This window comes from Somniosus microcephalus, chromosome 19, assembly GCF_052327205.1.
Source record: "Somniosus microcephalus isolate GS21.2 chromosome 19, FLI_Smic_1.0, whole genome shotgun sequence".
NCBI lineage: Eukaryota > Metazoa > Chordata > Chondrichthyes > Squaliformes > Somniosidae > Somniosus > Somniosus microcephalus.
This window is the reverse complement of record NC_141005.1, coordinates 70,255,724-70,274,897: the sequence shown is the minus strand read 5'-3', so window position 1 is coordinate 70,274,897 and position 19,174 is coordinate 70,255,724.

Below are 19,174 nucleotides of genomic sequence, written 5' to 3'. Positions count from 1 at the left end.
TTGAGGCATCGAGCTTTGTGAAGTATCTGGCACCTGACATTTCACTGGTGATTTTTTCTCGCTTGGGAATCTGGTAGTGTTCATGTTTTATGTTTGCATTTAAGTCCTTTGGATCCATGCATACTCTTAGATCATTGTTCTTTTTCTTTACGCATACCATGGAGTTAACCCAGTCTGTTGGCTCTTCGACTTTCCTGATGACTCCTAGTGTGGTCATTCTGTCCAGTTCTTTCTTGAGCCGGTCACGCAGGGGTGCTGGAACTCTCCGCGGAGCATGTACCACTGGCTGAGCATCCTCCTTTAGCTGGATCTTGTAAGTGAATGGTAGAACTCCAAATCCTTTGAACACATCCTGGAAATTACTCACTACAGAATCCACCGAGTCATCTGGTCTGCTTATGGCACAGTTTATATGGTAGACTCTCTTGACCAGTTCTAAGTCCTCACAAGCTTTGTCACCTAGTAGTGAATCAAGTCCTTCAGCCACAACAGAAAACATGAGATGATGCACTTTGTCTTTGACTGTCACTTTAAGTGTGCATACACCTAAGCTATCTATTTTCTGTCCATTATAGTTCTTCAGTAGTACTGACTTTTTCTGTATTTTGGGCTTTTCTTTCATATTTTTAATGTCACTCATACTGATTAAGTTTGCTTTTGCCCCAGTGTCTAGTTTCAATGTAACTAATGCTCCATTTACCTGCAGTGGCATCATCCATTTGTCCTCTTTTACTGCATTAACTTTATGTTCAGCATTGTCCATTCCTGAGGGCTGCACATTTTCTGTATCCTATTCTATGTTGTCACATGACACCATTCCTACAAAAAATGTCTCACTTAAATCAGTGTCCTCAATCACATTGACTTGTTGCCCTTTCTTTGTTTTTACTTTTGAAAAGCATTGTTTGGCAAAGTGATTCTTTCCATTACATTTTGTGCACATTTTCCCAAACGCTGGGCATTGTCTTGACTGGTGCTGGTAACCACAGCGTTTACAATTAAAAATTCCATCCTCCGATTGCTTTGCATTGCTGTTCTGCCCCTGTTTCTTCCCCTTGTAGGACACAGCACCGACAGCAGCACAGTCACTCATTGCAGTCGCATCATTATTAATTTCACTGAAAGTCTTTGCGTGCTGTTGAGCTAGCTCACTGGCATGACATATTTTCACAGCATTCTCCAATGTTAGTTCGGTTTCTCTCAACAAACATTCCCTGACTTTTTTTATCATGAATACCAAACACAATCTGGCACGAATCATGGATGATTTCAGTTCAGAGAAATTACATGTCTGTGCTTTCAGTTTCAGATCGGTCACAAAGCTATCAAAAGTCTCATTTTGCTGCTGTGTCCGTGAACGGAACACGTACCTCTCGTAGGTCTCGTTCATTTTTGGAGAACAATGTGTATCAAACTTCTTTAGCACATCGTCCATTTTTTCTCTGTCCTCCTCTTGATCAAATACAAACGTATTAAATACCTCTATCGCCTGCGGGCCTGCAACCGTGAGCAGTAACGCTATTTTACTTGCGTCTGGCATCGTACCGAACCCGATGGCGGCAATGTAGAGTTCGAATTGTTGTTTGAAAGTCCGCCAATTGCAGTCGACATTCCCCGTGAGTTTCAAACCCTCCGGTGGCTTCAAATTCTCCATGTCGCCTTTCACAATATTCAGCAGATATTACCACTCCTGGTACCATGTTACGTTCATAAATAAATAGACGTTTTCATTATGAACAGCTAGCTTGAACTAGTCATTTATTCAGCCATGTGGACTAGTGTACATGCATCCATCTTGACTACCGCCTTGTGGGTAGCCCCTTACTAAAACATACAGCTCCACCTAGTGTACCATTCTAGAATGACATGTTACTGATCATTACAGTTTTTCTCTAGCTCTCTGCAGCCTTTGACATGATCGACCACACCATCCTCCTCCAGCACTTCTCCTCTGTTGCCCAGCTCAGTGACACTGTGCTCGCTTGGTGCCAATCTTACCTTTCCAATCATAGCCACACCATCTCCAGCTTCTCTTCCCGGCCCCCCACTGTTACCTCTGAAGTCCTCCAAGGATCTCTCCTCTCCTCTGTCCCCTGGTAACATTACCTGGAGACATGAGACCAGGTTCCACATGTACACTGACGTCACTCAGCCCTACCTGAGCACCAACTCTTTAGACCCCTTGACTGAATCTGTGCTCCCAGACTGCTTGTCCGATGTCCAGTCCTGGATGAGCTGCAATGTTCTCCAGATATGCATTGGGGAATACAGAAGCCATTGGGGTAGAGTTTCCGCTTTTGCGCTAGGTTTGAGAAGTGTTTTTTTTTCTTGAGCTTCCGCTCAAACTCATTTGGATATCGCCGAATGCAAAATCTGCCATGAACCAGCTCGATCGGGCAGCGTGTTAAAAGGTAATTTAAAAAAAATTTTGCTTTCAAAAATATTCCTTGATATATTTAAGAATGGTAACTTGGTGCAGTTTAATTAATACGGCTGAAAATTGATTTTTTTTCACAAAAAATAAGCGTGTTTAATCATAGTGACAATCCATCACCTGTGAGTAACCCGATTTTAAATGACTGAAAATGACTTTTAAAACATATACAGAACCAACTCCTCATTTATATTGTGGTGCAGTAGTCAGTGTCCTAGTAAATTAAAAAAAAATTATATTCAAAAGCTTTGAAAATGTTCCATTTGTGTCCTTGTACCCAAAAGAACCAACTTAATTTTCAGAGCCTCCTTGAAGGCCCGCAAATGAGCACAATTAGTGGGAACTCCCAATGGTGATTAATTCATCCTGGGGGAGTGGCCAGTTTTGTGGGCGGGGCCTGCTTCGAGCATAATGTTTTTCAAACTAGCGCAAAAGATCGCGGAAACTCGAGTTGCACTGAATGTGATTTGTAATTAAAATTCCTTGATCTTTTGCGCGGGTTACACCGATTTCAGGCGAATTGCGCTGAAAAAACCAGCGCAACCGAGCGCAAATTCTACCCCATTGTCTTCAGTCCCTGCCACCAACTCCATGCCCATCCATGGGCACTGTGTGAGGCTAAACTAGACCGTTTGCAACCTCGCCATCCTGTTTGATCCCGAGTTGATCTTCCAACCCCATATCCTCTCCATCACAAAGACCACCCACTTCCACCGACTTAACTTTGCCCATCTCAACCCGTCTACTGCCAAAACCCTCATCTGTGCTTTTGTTACCTGCAGACTCGACTATTCCAAAGCTCTCATGGCCAGCCTTCTATCGTGCACCCTTCATAAACTTCAGCTCATCCAAAACTCTGCTGTTCGTATCCTATCTCGCACCAAATCCCGTTCACCCATCTCCCCAGTGTTTGCTTTTGTACATTGGCTCCCAGTTGCCCATTGCCTCAAATTTAAAATTTTAATCGCTGTGTTTAGATCCCTTCAAGGCCTCACCCCTCCCTATCTTTGTAACCTCCTCCAGCCCTACAACCCTCTGAGATCTCTGCGCTCCTCCGATTCTGGTTTCTTGTGCACCACACTCTTTTTGCTCCAGCATTGGCGGCCGTGCCTCCAGCCATCCAGGCCCTACACTCTGGAATTCCCTCTTTAAATCTTTCCTGTTGCCATCTCTCTCCCCTCCTTTAAGACACTCCTTAAAACCCACCTCTTTGACCGTGCTTTAGCCACTCCTTCTCATATCTCATTCTTTAGTCAGCGTCCATTTTTGTCTGATTACGCTGCTGTGAAGGGTCTTCAATCATTTTTTTTATGTTCAAGATGCTATATGAATTGTTATTTCTTGACAACTTCTCCATTATAAATCCCTATGTCCACATTTCTAATGGAAGCTGCCTGTGTAACCTTGCAGCACCACCACTGGTGGGATGGTGTAATTACAGCACAGCAAGTTTCCTTCAGCATATGAATAATGGCTTCCTGGGCAAGGTACTGGATGGTGATGGTGCCCATGAAGCTGTGCCCCTACAAGAAGTCAATGTCTTAAAGTGAGAAGAGATAAATTGGGAAGATGGATAAGAGGAAAACAGAATCAAGGCATGTTTCATCTTCATTGATGACTCATGACTGGGTGTACCTGGCACTAGATGGGCCATGATGGCAACTGACTGACTCCCACCAAACCATTCTATGCTGTAACCAGTGAGAGAAGACTTGTGGTTCCTGCACTGGGCTCATCGGTCACCAGCAAACATATTAGAGCTTAATGAAGTTCATCTGTGTTCACCAAATTGAGTGCTTCAGTGTCTTTTTATTTCCAGTTTCTTCTTCTAAATACACAGCCTAAAGCACTGACTGTGGAACTGGCTCAAACTGGTTTAGATTTAATTACTATAAGTGGATAACCTCTTTGTACTATGCTGTCCATCATGAACCCAGACCATATTGATCTCTGGTCAGTATTATATGATGTTGATGTACTAAGGATCTGAGAAACCTCTGATGATGTTGTTCTCCTCAACATTACAGACAACCATGCATTAAACAACTCATTAGTGCTTTACATATGCCCACAAGCGAAATGCACTCTTTTACCATCAGGATTCCCTTGTACTTTGCAGAAGGTTTAAATATTGTATGCAATGTTCCTATACCCCTTAAGTTCTGTGGTTTATAGAATTGACTGACAGTCTTAGGTGCTGGGCCTTATTACACTGTACATATATCACTGTACCAGTGGCCTGTTCCCCCTTACCAGTAATGTAACAACAGGGCCATCGCAGCGAGTGATCTGGAATCTGTAATGTATGTAATTAAGGGAGAGAACTACTTTTTACAGCTCCTATATACTGTAGCACCGGCAGTGACCACACCTGTATATAAACCCTGAGTAGTGATCTGTACAGTTAGTTCTAGAGTAACCCTCATTCAGTAAACACCTGTTGAATCGTTCCCTGCAGCCTGTTGTCTGATTATTGAAGGACACAACATTAAGATACACGGACAAAACATTGGCGACGACGCAGATTCGAACCTACCTGCAACTCTGCATCACCTCCCAGGGATTTGCTCCTGGAGAACAGTGGAAGAAGGTCGAGTCCAGAAGCACAGGCGTCGACCACGGGCAACCGCCCAGTCATCCAGTGGAGATTTGAGCATCACAGGGGAGGCTGTCGAGAGCCAGACTTGGCTTTCCAGTCATGGTGGTCCAGCGAAACGGGCTGGCAACAGGTACTGCGCAGACCCTTCCCGGACAACGGCGGGCTAGAGCCCGACCGAGCGGCACAGAAAAAGGCCGAGCAGCGTCGACGGGGGAGAGAGGGCAGAGCGCACAGGGCGCAGCCGATGTTCAGGACCGAGCGGCGTCAACGGGGGAGAGAGACGAGAGAGAGCAGAGCGCAGCCGGTGGTCAAGGGCCGAGCAGCGTCAACGGGGGAGAGAGGCACGCAGGAAAACACGAGGCGCTGCCATTGCCACGAGGACCGCAGAGAGCAGCGCTGGCAGCAGCGCAGGAGCAGCGCACGAAACCCACAGGGCGTCACCATTTGCCACGAGGACCGCCGAGAGCGGCGTTGGCAGCAGCACGGGAGACGCCATTTTAAGCCGCAGCGGGGAAGAAAGGAAAGCGCGGGAGACGCCATTTTAAGCCAGTCTAACCACACCCAAAAATGCCGAAGAGTGGCAGTATCACAGCGTTCGACAATGAAGTCGAAGATTGGACGACATATGTTGAACGCATAGAAGTATACTGCAAGGCGAATGAAGTGCCAGATGACAAGAAAGCGCTGGTATTGTTGAATTCAATGGCTGCAAAAACATATGGCTTACTACGAAACCTAGTAACCCCAGAGAAGCCAGTAGAAAAGGATTTTGAAAACATAGTGTCAATCCTACAGGACCACTTAAACCCCACACCACTGCTGATAGCAGAAAGATTTAAGTTTCACAAAAGGAACCAGCATAAAGATGAAAGTAATGCTGAGTATTTAACGGAACTGCGCAAGCTATCGAAACACTGCCAGTTTGGAATGGGACTAGCAGATACTTTAAGGGACAAGTTTGTGTGTGGGCTTCAAAGTGAAGGAACCCAGAAACGGCTTCTATCAGAAAAGGATCTTATGCTGGACAAGGCTTTCAGCATTGCAGTATCACATGAAGCAGCAGCACGGGGCGCTGCAGAGATACAACGGAGACCGCAAGAATATGGCACAAATGAAATGTCATACGGAACAGTGAAGTGCTATCGCTGCGGCAGAACAACACACGACCATAATGATTGCTGGTTCAAGGACAAAGTGTGCAGACAGTGTGGAAAAGTAGGACACATAGCAAGAGTCTGCAGGTCGGGAAAGAAAACCAGCAGCAAGAAATCTCCACAGGAGAAGTACAAGAAGGTACATAAGGTGACGGAGAGTAGTTCAGACGAACAGAAGAGTGATACAGACTCCGGAAGCAAGGAGCTGGGTTGTCTGAAACTACATAATGTGATCAAAATGGAGGATCACCAAACTATCTGGGTCACGCTCAAGATAGTAGGAGTCCAAGTGAAAATGGAATTGGACACAGGATCAGCCCTAACAGTCATAAACCGAAGGGACTACAAGCGGCTATTCTCACATATACCCTTGAGAGATACAAAGATTGTCTTGAAGACGTACACGGGGCAAAAAGTCTACCCCAAAGGAAAAATAAGGGTGAACGTTATATATAACAGCAAGGAAACACCAAAAATGGACCTATATATATTGCCAGATGGAGGACCACCACTACTAGGACGTGAATGGATCCGGAAGATACAGCTAGATTGGCATTCCATACAGGCACTGACTGTGGCTGACAAAAAGGATGACAACGTCACACCTGGGCGACTGTCAAAGATCCTAACTGATGCGAAAGAAGTGTTCCAGCAAGGACTCGGAACACTAAAAGGCATGACAGCGATGATTAAAATTGAAGAAAACGCAAGCCCAAATTTTTTTTTAAGGCCAGACCTTATGCGATCCGCCCAGCCGTCGAAGCAGAGCTGGAGAGTCTGGAACGTTCAGGTGTACTGTCCAAAGTAGACTGGAGCGAGTGGGCTGCACCCATCATCCCTGTGATGAAAAAGTCGTTGAGCAGCACGCCTGGGGAACCAAGGAAGGTTCGCATCTGTGGGGACTTTGAGGTAACAGTGAACCCGGTCCTTCACACCGTACAATATCCACTTCCACGGATTGAAGATATTTTTGCCTCGCTATCTGGAGGGAAACGCTTCACTAAGATTGATCTGGCCCAGGCGCATCTGCAAATGGAGGTAGAAGAAGCATGAAAAAAATACCTCACAATCAACACCTATAAAGGTCTCTACCAATACAACTGGCTGGTATTCGGGGTAGCATCAGCTCCGGCTATTTGGCAGAGGGCAATGGAACAAGTCCTGCAAGGGATCCCAGGGACCCAGTGTTATTTGGACGACATCCTGGTCACGGGCGAAAATAACGGTGATCACCTTGCCAACCTGGAGCAGGTGCTCACTAGATTGCAGGAATATGGGCTCCGAGCTAACCGCCCCAAATGCGAGTTTTTTAGAAAACAGATCTCGTATTGTGGCCACGTTATCGATAAAGAGGGGTTACATAAGTCCCCAGAGAAGATTGAGGCAGTAGTCAAGGCTCCAGCACCGGAAAATGTGTCACAACTGAGGTCGTTCCTCGGGCTGGTAAACTACTACCATAAGTTCTTGCCAAATTTGTCTACAATACTGATGCACTATCAATTACTCATAAAAGACTGAGAGTTAAGAGAGTAACTAAAGGCTTTTATTAACAGAAGAATGAAGGTCTGCCTCAAGTGGTCGACCGGTCCAGAAATACAAAGGGCTGGGGAGCAGTCACCTTTATACTGGGACTTGTGGGAGGAGTCAGCCGAGGCATGTCCAGGCATGTACACAGTGGAATACAAACAGTGGTTTACCACATTCACCCCTTGTTTAAAATTGAGTCCGGCGGGGTGAAGTGTATTAAAAGTTAGTGTATTGGAGTCTCTCCGGAGGTCTTGTCTGCCACTGTGATCGGCGTGGCGACGGCAGGGGTAGTGGAGCTTCTGGCGTTGAGTCCTGCGTGGGCTGTGGCACAGGCGTGTCGTCCTCGTAGATGTCGAGCGGGTCGCGGGGCCCAGGCCTGCCGTCTGCTGGGGCTGGATATCGGATCGTGGGGGGGGGTGGTAGTGAGTAGTGGGTTACTGCGGCCCCCGAGGGTGCAAGGTCTCTTATGGAAACTGTGTCCTCCCGCCCGTCCGGGTATGCAATGTAAGCATACTGGGGGTTGGCGTGGAGGAGGTCGACCCTCTTGACCAGGGGGTCCGTTTTATGGGTCCTCACGTGCCTTCTCAGTAGGACCGGCCCTGGGGACGTCAGCCATGGCGGTAGCGATGTCCCCGATGTGGACTTCCTTGGGAAGACAAACATTTTCTCATGAGGGGTGGCATTAGTGGCAGTGCAGAGCAGTGACCGAATAGAGTGGAGCGCATCGGGGAGCACATCCTGCCAGCGGGAGGTTGGAAGGTCCCTAGACTTTAAGGCTAGCAGGGCGGCCTTCCAAACTGTCGCATTTTCTCTTTCCACCTGTCCGTTCCCCCGGGGGTTGTAACTGGTGGTCCTGCTTGTGGCAATACCCCTAGTTAGCAGGTACTGACGGAGTTCGTCGCTCATAAACGATGAGCCCCGGTCGCTATGGATATAGCTGGGGAAACCGAACAGGGTGAAGAGGTCGTTCAGACATTTAATGACCGTGGCACTGGTCATGTCCGGGCAGGGGATGGCGAACGGGAAACGGGAGTACTCATCAATAATATTGAGGAAGTACACATTGCGGTCGGAGGAGGGGAGAGACCCTTTAAAATCAATGCTCAGGCGCTCGAAGGGGCGAGTGGCTTTTATCAGGTGGGCCCTGTCTGGTCTATAAAAGTGCGGTTTGCACTCAGCGCAGACTTGGCAGTTCCTGGTCATGGTCCTGACCTCCTCAATAGAGTAAGGCAGGTTGCGGGCCTTGATGAAGTGGAAGAACCTGGTGACCCCCGGGTGGCAGAGGTCATTGTGGAGGGCCCGCAGTCTATCGATCTGCGCGCTGGCGCAGGTGCCACGCGATAGCGCATCCGGGGGTTCATTGAGCTTCCCGGGCCGGTACAAGATCTCGTAATTGTAGGTGGAAAGTTCGATTCTCCACCTCAAGATCTTGTCGTTTTTGATTTTGCCCCTCTGCTTGTTGTTAAACATGAAAGCAACTGAACGTTGGTCAGTGAGCAGGGTAAATCGTTTTCCGGCCAGGTAGTGCCTCCAATGACGCACAGCCTCCGCAATCGCCTGGGCCTCCTTCTCAACAGCGGAGTGTCTGGTCTCCGGGCCTTGGAGGGTTCGTGAAAAGAAGGCCACGGGTCTCCCCGCCTGATTGAGGGTAGCGGCCAGGGCAAAGTCGGACGTGTCGCTTTCCACCTGGAAGGGGATGGATTCGTCCACTGCGTGCATGGTGGCTTTGACAATGTCTTCCTTGATACGGTGGAAGGCTAAGCGGGCCTCTGCCGTCAAGGGAAAAGAGGTGGACTTGATCAGCGGATGGGCCTTGTCCGCATAGTAGGGGACCCACTGGGCATAATAGGAGAAAAACCCTAGGCACCTCTTCAGGGCCTTGAGGCAGTGGGGCAGTGGGAGTTCCATAAGGGGACGCATCCGGTCGGGGTCGGGGCCGATGACTCCGTGTTCCACAACACAGCCAAGGATGGCGAGGCGGTTTGTGCGGAATATGCACTTCTCCTTGTTATATGTCAGGTTCAGGAGTTGGGCGGTGCGGAGGAATTTTTCGAGGTTTGCGTCATGGTCCTGCAAGTCACGGCCGCAGATGGTCACATTGTCCAGATATGGGAAAGTGGCCTGCAACGCATTTTGATCTACCATCCGGTCCATCTCCCTTTGGAAGACGGAGACCCCGTTGGTGACGCCAAAGGGAACCCGAAGGAAGTGGTAGAGGCGGCCGTTTGCCTCAAAGGCAGTATACTGGCAGTCCTCAGGGCGGATAGGGAGCTGGTGGTACGCTGATTTCAGGTCAATGGTCGAGAAGACGCGGTACTGCGCGATCTGGTTGACCATATCAGCTATGCGGAGGAGTGGGTAGGCGTCCAGCAGGGTGTAACGATTTATTGTCTGGCTGTAGTCGATGACCAGGCGCTGCTTCTCGCCGGTCTTAACGACCACAACCTGGGCTCGCCAGGGGCTGGTGCTGCCCTCAATAATCCCTTCCTTCAGGAGCCACTCCACTTCGGTTTTAATGAAAACCCTGTCCCCGGCACTGTATCGCCTGCTCTTTGTGGCGATGGGCTTACAGTCGGGGGTGAGGTTAGCAAACAGTGGGGGGGGGGTGACTCTGAGTGTGGAGAGGTTGCACCTGGTGCGCGGCGGGCAATTTGGGAGCTGCTGGCTGCGGACTGTGAGTGGGGGTAGGGGTCCACCGTACGCCATCGTAACACTTTTAAGGTGGCACTGAAAATCTAACCCCAGCAGGACGGCAGCGCAGAGGTCGGGCAGGACCAGAAGTTTAAAATGATCGTACACGGTCCCGTCTACTACGAGTGTCACTACGCAGTAGCCGCCGATGTCCGCCGACTGGGACTCGGAGGCCATAGAAATCCGCTGGTGCGCAGGCAGGACTGGGAGAGAGCAATGCCGCACCGTGTCGGGGTGGATGAAGCTCTCCGTGCTCCCAGAGTCAAAAAGGCAGATTGTATCATGGCCATTTACCTTAATGTCCATTGTGGAACTGGCCAGCTGGTGCGGTCTCGCTTGGTCCAGTGTAACGGATGCCAGCGTAGGGGTCGGTGTGTCGCTGCGGGTATCAGATGAGGCGGTGTTGGGGGCCTGCTGCGTTCCGGCTGTCCTCCAAGATGGCGGCGTCCATGATCCCCATGTGGCTGGAGGCGTCCAAAATGGCTGCTGTACCGGTGGTTCGCACATGGCCGGGGAGGCCCAAGATGGCGGCCCGCATGGCCCACACGCGGCGCTGCTGGGGTTCGGGGTGGCTTTGGCCCTGCAGACGTTAGCGTAGTGTCCCTTCTTCCCGCAGCCCGAGCAGATCGCGTTTTTCGCCGGGCAGCGCGCTCTGGGGTGTTTTGCCTGGCCACAGAAGTAGCATTTCTGGCCTTGGGGCACTGCTGTCTGGCCTTGGGACACTGCTGCGGTAGTTGGGCCGTTGCTGGGGTGTGGCTGGGGTGGCACGGTGCTTTGAGGCGGTCCTACCGTGTCCCAGGCTGTCATTCCCCGCGGCGTCCACGGTGCAGAGGAGTAGGCATCCATGCCCCGGTAGGCTGCATCCAATGATAGTGCGAGTTCAGAGGCCTTGTTGAGGTCGAGGTCACTCTGCTCCAACAGTCGCTGTCGGGTGTAATTGGATCTGTGGCCCGCTACAAAAGCGTCCCGGATAAGTTCCTCTGTGTACACAGCAGCCTTTACATCCTTACAACCACAGGCCCGGCCAAGCACAGACAGTGCCTGAAGGTATTCCACGGTCGATTCCCCAGGTTGTTGTTTACGACTCCCCAGAAGGTGCCTGGCGTACACTTCGTTCACTGGGCGCGTGTACTGGTCCTTGAGGAGCTTGATAGCGTCCGCGTACGAGGTCGCATCTTGGATGACCGAGTACACTCGGTGGTTCACTTTGGAGGTCAGGACATCAGTTTGTCCTCGTCCGATTTGATTGCTGCGGAGGCGGTCAGGAATTTTTTGAAACACTTAAGCCAGTGAGTAAACTTGGTGGATGAGTCCGCCTCCCGATGATCTAAGTCCAGGCATGCTGGTGTGAGGATCTTCTCCATTATAAAAATTTTGTTAATAAAATTGATGCGCTATCAATTACTCATAAAAGACTGAGAGTTAAGAGAATAACTAAAGGCTTTTATTAACAAAAGAATGAAGGTCTGCCTCGAGTGGTCGACCGGTCCAGAAATACAAAGGGCTGGGGAGCAGTCACCTTTATACTAGGACTTGTGGGAGGAGTCAGCCGAGGCATGTCCAGGCATGTACACAGTGGAATACAAACAGTGGTTTACCCACTGAACACCCTACTGCAAACTGGGGTGCCATGGAAGTGGAGTGACGAATGCAGACGAGCTTTCCAGAAGAGCAAAACACTAATCACATCGAAAGAGGTATTGGCCCATTACAACCCGGCATTACCAATTCGGTTGGCATATGATGCGTCACCCTACGGCATTGGAGCGGTGCTGTCGCACAAATTCTCGGATGGCTCAGAGAGGCCAATAGCCTTTGCGTCACGATCACTAACCTCAGCCGAGCGTAACTACGCCCAGATTGACAGGGAGGCCCTCAGCCTAGTGTGGGGAGTGAAAAAGTTCAATCACTATCTGCACGGGCAGAAGTTCACCTTGCTGACTGACCACCAACCACTTGTCTCCATCTTTAATCCAAAGAAGGGCGTTCCGGTGATGACTGCGCAACGGCTACAAAGATGGTCCCTTTTTCTAGGGGCGCACCAATATGAAATCGAGTATAAGGGCACGAAACAGCATGGAAACGCTGATGGGCTATCATGCCTGCCACTGCCTACTGCGGAGGAAACACCAGCAGTGGATCCTGTCGAAATATTTCATTCGACTATAATTGAATGCTTGCCAGTAACTAATGCTGGTATAGAGAAGGAGACCCAAAATGATCCGACACTGTCTCGGGTATATGATTTGACGGTGAAGGGATGGCCAGCACATGGCGACTCACTGTTGCCAGCATTCTCATCCAGAAGAGAACAGCTGTCAGTATGCCAGGGGACCTTGATGTGTGGATCCCAAGTGGTAATTCCACCCAAGTTAAGGGAGAGAGTGCTCAATGAGCTTCACGAAGGTCATCTGGGAGGGGTGAAAATGAAAAGCCTTGCTAGGGCTTATGTGTGGTGGCCGGGGATCAATCAGCAAATCGAGGACCTGACAAAGAGCTGCTCAGGATGCCAGAAGGTCCAAAATGCACCACCACAGGCCCCTCTACACCCATGGGAGTGGCCCTCATCTCCATGGCAACGGGTGCATATTGATTTTGCTAGTCCATTCATGGACTCAATGTTTTTAATAGCCGTGGATGCACACTCGAAATGGCCTGAGGTGATCAAAATGTCCTCCACCACCACGGAGAAAACTATTGCAGTCCTACGGACCATTTTTGCCAGGAACGGCTTGCCAGAGCAGATTTGCTCTGATAATGGACCACAGTTTGTGTCCGAAGAGTTTCGAAGATTTATGAAAAGGAATGGGGTAAGGCATTACACATCTGCCCCGTATCATCCAGCCACAAATGGATTAGCTGAGAAATTCGTACAAACCTTTAAAAAAGCAGTGAAGGCCATGTGCGATGACGACATTCCACTTCAGCATAAGGTGGACAATTTCCTGTTAGCCTCCAGAAATGCGACACATGCAGTCACCAACCAGGCCCCGGCCATGATGTTCTTTAACCAAAGGTTGAGATCTCGTCTGGATTTGCTCAGACCAAATGTACGAAGAGATGTTGAGAGTAAGCAATTCCAGCACATCAATGAGAAGCCGACAAGGAGCTTCAATGTAGGGCAACCAGTCTTGGCCTGCGACTACCGAACAGAGAAATGGCAACCAGGAACGATATGCACACGGCAGGGGCCACTAATGTACACAGTGGATGTTGGGGAGAACATTGTGAGACGCCATGCTGACCAGATCCTAGAGTCACAGGAACGAGTCAACCCCATGTCTCGGCCATACGTACCTGGTGAGGAACCCGACGTACAGGTCGCATCTACCTCAGAAACAATAGCATTGGAAGCTGATGAATCAACTGACGACAGGGTGCTAGAATCGCCTCCGCACCAAGAGCGAGACACTCGGGAAAGGCGTTATCCAGAAAGAATCAGGAAGCCTCCCCAGAGACTGAATATATGAATGGACTATTTTAATATAACATTGTATATTAAAAATGTTAATTGTTAAATGAGTATTATGGTACTGTTAATCTAAAAGGGGAGGAATTGTAATGTATGTAATGTATATATACCTTAAGGGAGAGAACTACTTTTTACAGCTCCTGTATACTGTAGTACCGGCAGTGACCACACCTGTATATAAACCCTGAGTAGTGATCTGTATAGTTAGTTCTAGAGTAACCCTCATTCAGTAAACACCTGTTGAATCGTTCCCTGCAGTCTGTTGTCTGATTATTGAAGGACACCACATTAAGATACACGGACATAACAGAATCCACTCTCTTAAAGGGTGGTGGAAGCAGATTCAATAGTAACTTTCAAAAGGGAATTGGAGAAATACTTGAAGGAGATAAATTTGCAGGAGTATGGGGAAAGTGCAGGAGAGTGAGATTAATTGGAGAGCTCTTTCAAAGAGCAGACACAGGCACGATGAGCTGAATGGCCTCCTTCTGTGCTGTATCATTCTATGATTTTAGGATCAATGTAGAGGAGGGAAATCACTGTGTAGCAGTTTCTTTTCCCTCTCATGTTCTTTGATACTAATATAGCATACACCGTGAGTTCAGAGACAGTGTCATGATGAACTGCATTCCAGCAAAGTTACTGCAAAGTTGAGACTCTAGTCTAAAAAATAAGGTCACAATTGCTAGTTAACCCCTATCTATCTCTCCTGCATTCTCAATTGGGAACACATGAAAACTATGTTACACTGACACCTGCCTCACAGACACTGGTTCCTATTGAATCAGGGAATGATAAAAATTGAATGTTATAGCAAAGAATATTGTAGCAAAAGGTTATAAAATGTCTCAACTAATGATGCTCTAATTAGGCATTCAAATTATGTTACTTTTAGATCGCAATGTTAATTCAACGTACAGTACTTCATTTCAAATTCACAGCTCAGTTCCAACACAGGGTCTCAAACAATTTTCCTTTTCATAATTCCTTCTGATTAGACTGCCTCCGTCACGGATTCTTTTGTTCGATGTTCACAATATCATTATTTGTGACACTCTTAGCTGCTGAAGCCTTTATGACACCTCAAATATTGCTGATTGAGTTCTTTTTTACTTTCTTTTTTCACAAGGCTATTTTAAGGAAGGTTCCCTCCTTTTTCAGTAAGTTTCCCCTATGGCAGACAGGGCAGATGCACGGTGGGAAGCCAGGCCACGGTCAATACCTTCCCCGGCTCTCCTCCCATACCTGGGCACTGAGAGGCACCAGGGACTTCTCAGGTGTGACTCTCCCCTCCAATTGGAACTCCCGAAGGAGACTGTACACGACAATAGGTTAGTACAGGTAAGGAACATCATGAGTTAATTGGTATAGGGAGCTAGAGTGAGCATGGGTAGAGAGAGAATGTGCAGCTTGTAGATTGAGGCGGGAGACAGCTCTGTGTAAAATAGACAAGATAAATAAAGTAGCAGGATCAAATGTAGCTGGTGCAGCTGGAATTCATTGTATTATTGCAGAACTCAGTTTAGACAATAGAATCTTAGATGAAACTTATATCACATGACTTTAGGCTGCACCAGGAGCAGAGGGTGAGGTGAAGGTCTGTGGTCTGTGCACATCAGGGAAGGCAGACATTGTTAGAGAGGATCACCGAGTGAGACAGTGTCATATGACGGGTGGCGAAAGGTTTTTTTCCTTGTTTGTTATATCTTTATAATAATGACCCCTTATTCTTCTACATCAGTCTAAAGGAGAAGATGTTTACCTGTAGACTTCCTCCATATCAGTAATAAAAACACATTAGGGTAGATTTTCATCTTTATCACCTGGGCAGACTGCAGAAAAAAAATCCGGCTGGGATGTTCACATGCTGGGAACAGAACTGACCTGATTTTCCTTCCATTGAAAGTAATAGAAGGGAAATCCTCCGGGTTCTGTAAGGGGCCTACGATCCTCCTCACCAGATTTTCCTCTCTGCGCTCTGCTCAGGCAAGGCCTAATGCCCAGGTGGTCAAGATGAAAACCTATCACATTACGTGGTCGTTTGGGAGAAAGAATTGTTTACAGGGTTCCTCCGTGCGAGGTGGAATTCAGTTGGGATTTATTGCCCCTCAAGCAGCATTTTGACATTGGTCAGTGTTTTACAGCATTTTGTAAATCAGGCGTACGATACGTGGGGTTCACCTTCAGTGCCCATCGGATGAGATCATTCAGCTAGGTGTCCTCTACGTCTGTGGGGTCACTGATCAGCACACTCATTCATTGGTGATCCTTCCCCTTCTGATGTGTTTTTACAAGGGCAAAGATTGATGTTATCACATCTATGAAACAATAATGTCACTCTGTACAACCTTGCCATCCAGCTAACTGAAAAAAACAGCCTTTGAAGCTGTTTATGTCCAATCGAATCGTAAAGTTAAAAAATTGCTCCCACTCCCAAAATTGCCAGTAGCAGCGGGGCAGAAAAATAATCCGGTAAGTGAACTATTTTAAACCTAAAATAAATTTTACAAAAGGGTGGAACAGTTATCCATTCGGAAAAAATAAAATAAAAGGTAAAATATAATGAAGAGAGAATGGGAGAAAAAACAGCAGAGCAAACAAAAATGAGCTTTATTTCTTTATTGTTATTTAAAATTGTCTTTTAAGTATTTATTTTTGAAGTTTAAGAGAAAGACTTTACTTCATATAATGCCTTTGGTGTGCCTCAAGATGTCCTAAAGGTCACAGCTAATGGAATACTTTTGAAGTATAGTCATTGGTTTTGTAGGTAAACAAAGCATCCCATTTGTTCATAGAAATGTCCCACAAACAGCAGATGAGATTAATGACCAGCTGATTTGTTGTTGGATGTTGTCCAGAACCCTGAGAGAACTCCCCCACTCTTCTTCAAATACTGCCAGATAGGGCATCAGTTTAATATCACATCCAAAAGACGGCACTTCTGAGAATGCAGCAGAGGAACATAGGAACAGGAGGAGGCCATTGAGCCCCTTGAGCCTGTTCCGCCATTCAATGAGATCATGGGTGATCTGCGACCTAACTCCACATACCTGTCTTTGCACCATAGCCCTTAATACCTTTGGCTAACAATTGATCTAGCATCAATTACCATTTGCGGAAGAGAGTTCCAAACTTCTACCACCCTTTGTGTGTAGAAGTGTTTTCTAATTTCACTCCTGAAAGGTCTGGCTCTAATTTTTAGACTAAGCCCCCTAGTCCTAGAATCCCCAACCAGCGGAAATAGTTTCTCTTTATCTACCCTATCTGTTCCCCTTAATATCCTGAAAACTTCACTCAGATCATCCCTTAACCTTCTAAATTCCAGGGAATACAACCCTAGTTTGTGTAATAGCTCATCGTAATTTAATCCTTGAAGTCCAGGTATCATTCTGGTAAACCTACGCTGCACTCCCTCCAAGGCCAATATATCCTTCCTAAGGTGTGGTGCCCAGAACTGCTCGCAGTGCTCCAGGTGTGGTCTAACCAGGGCTCTGTATAGCTGTAGCATAACTTCTACCCCCTTGTATTCTAGTCCTCTGGATATAAAGGCCAGCATGCCATTAGTTTTTTTGATTATTTTCTGTACCTTATCATGACATTTTAATGATCTATGTACCTAGACACCCAAGTCTCTATGGACCTCCACTGTTTCTAGTTTTTCACCATTTAGAAAGTACTCTGTTCTATCCTTTTTAAGTCTAAAGCAGATGACCTCATATTATGGATGACCTCACATTTGCCTACATTGAAATCCATTTGCCACAGTTTTGCCCATTCGCTTAATCTATTAATATCTCTTCGTAATTTTATTCTCAGTACTGAACTGAAACGTCATCCTAGATTATGTGCTCAAGTCCATAGTGGGGCTTGACCCCACAATGTTCTTAGAGTCATACAGCATGGATAGAGGCCCTTCGGCCCATCGTGTCCGCGCCGGCCATCAAGCCCTGTCTGATCTAATCCCATATTCCAGCATTTGGTCCGTAGCCTTGTATGCTATGGCATTTCAAGTGCTCATCCAAATGCTTCTTAAATGTTGTGAGGGTTTCTGCCTCCACAACCCTTTCAGGCAGTGAGTTCCAGACTCCAACCACCCTCTGGGTGAAAAAGTTCTTTCTCAAATCCCCTCTAAACGTCCCGCCCTTTACCTTGAATCTATGCCCCCTAGTTATTGACCCTTCTACTAAGGGAAAAAGCTCCTCAGTATCCATCCTATCTATGCCCCTCATAACTTTGTACACCTCAATCATGTCCCCCCTCAGCCTCCTCTGCTCCAAGGAAAACAAACCCAATCTGCCCAGTCTCTCTTCATAGCTGAAGCGCTCCAGCCCTGGTAACATCCTGGTGAATCTCCTCTGCACCCTCTCCAAAGCGTTCCCATCCTTCCTGTAGTGTGGCGACCAGAACTGCACACAGTATTCCAGCTGTGGCCTAACCAGTGTTTTATACAGCTCCATCATAACCTCCTTGCTCTTATATTCTATGCCTCGGCTAATGAAGGCAAGTATCCCATATGCCTTTTTTACCACCTTATCCACCTGTTCCGCCGCCTTCAGGGATCTGTGTACTTGCACACCCAGATCCCTCTGACCCTCCGTCTTGCCTAGGGTCTTACCATTCATTGTGTATTCCCTTGCCTTGTTAGTCCCCCCAAAGTGCATCACCTCGCACTTTTCCGGGTTAAATTCCATTTGCCACTGTTTCGCCCATCTGACCAACCCATCTATATCGTCCTGCAGACTGAGGCTACCCTCCTCGCTATTTGCCACCCTACCAATTTTTGTATCATCTGCGAACTTACCGATCATACCTTTTACATTCATATCCAAGTCATTAATGTAGACCACAAACAGCAAGGGACCCAGCACCGATCCCTGTGGTACCACACTGGCCACAGGCTTCCAGTCACAAAAACAACCTTCGACCATCACCCTCTGCCTTCTGCCACTAAGCCAGTTTTGTATCCAATGTGCCAAGGCACCCTGGATTCCATGGACTCTTACCTTCTTGACCAGTCTCCTGTGTGGGACTTTATCGAAGGCCTTACTGAAATCCATGTATACCACATCCACTGCGTTACCCTCATCCACACACCTAGTCACACCCTCAAAAAATTCAATCAAATTAGTCAGACATGATCGTCCCTTGACAAAGCCATGTTGACTATCCCCGATTAATCCTTGCCTCTCCAAGTGGAGACTAATTTTGTCCCTCAGAATTTTTTCCAATAATTTTCCTACCACTGATGTTAGGCTCACTGGCCTGTAGTTCCCCGGTTTTTCCCTACTTCCCTTCTT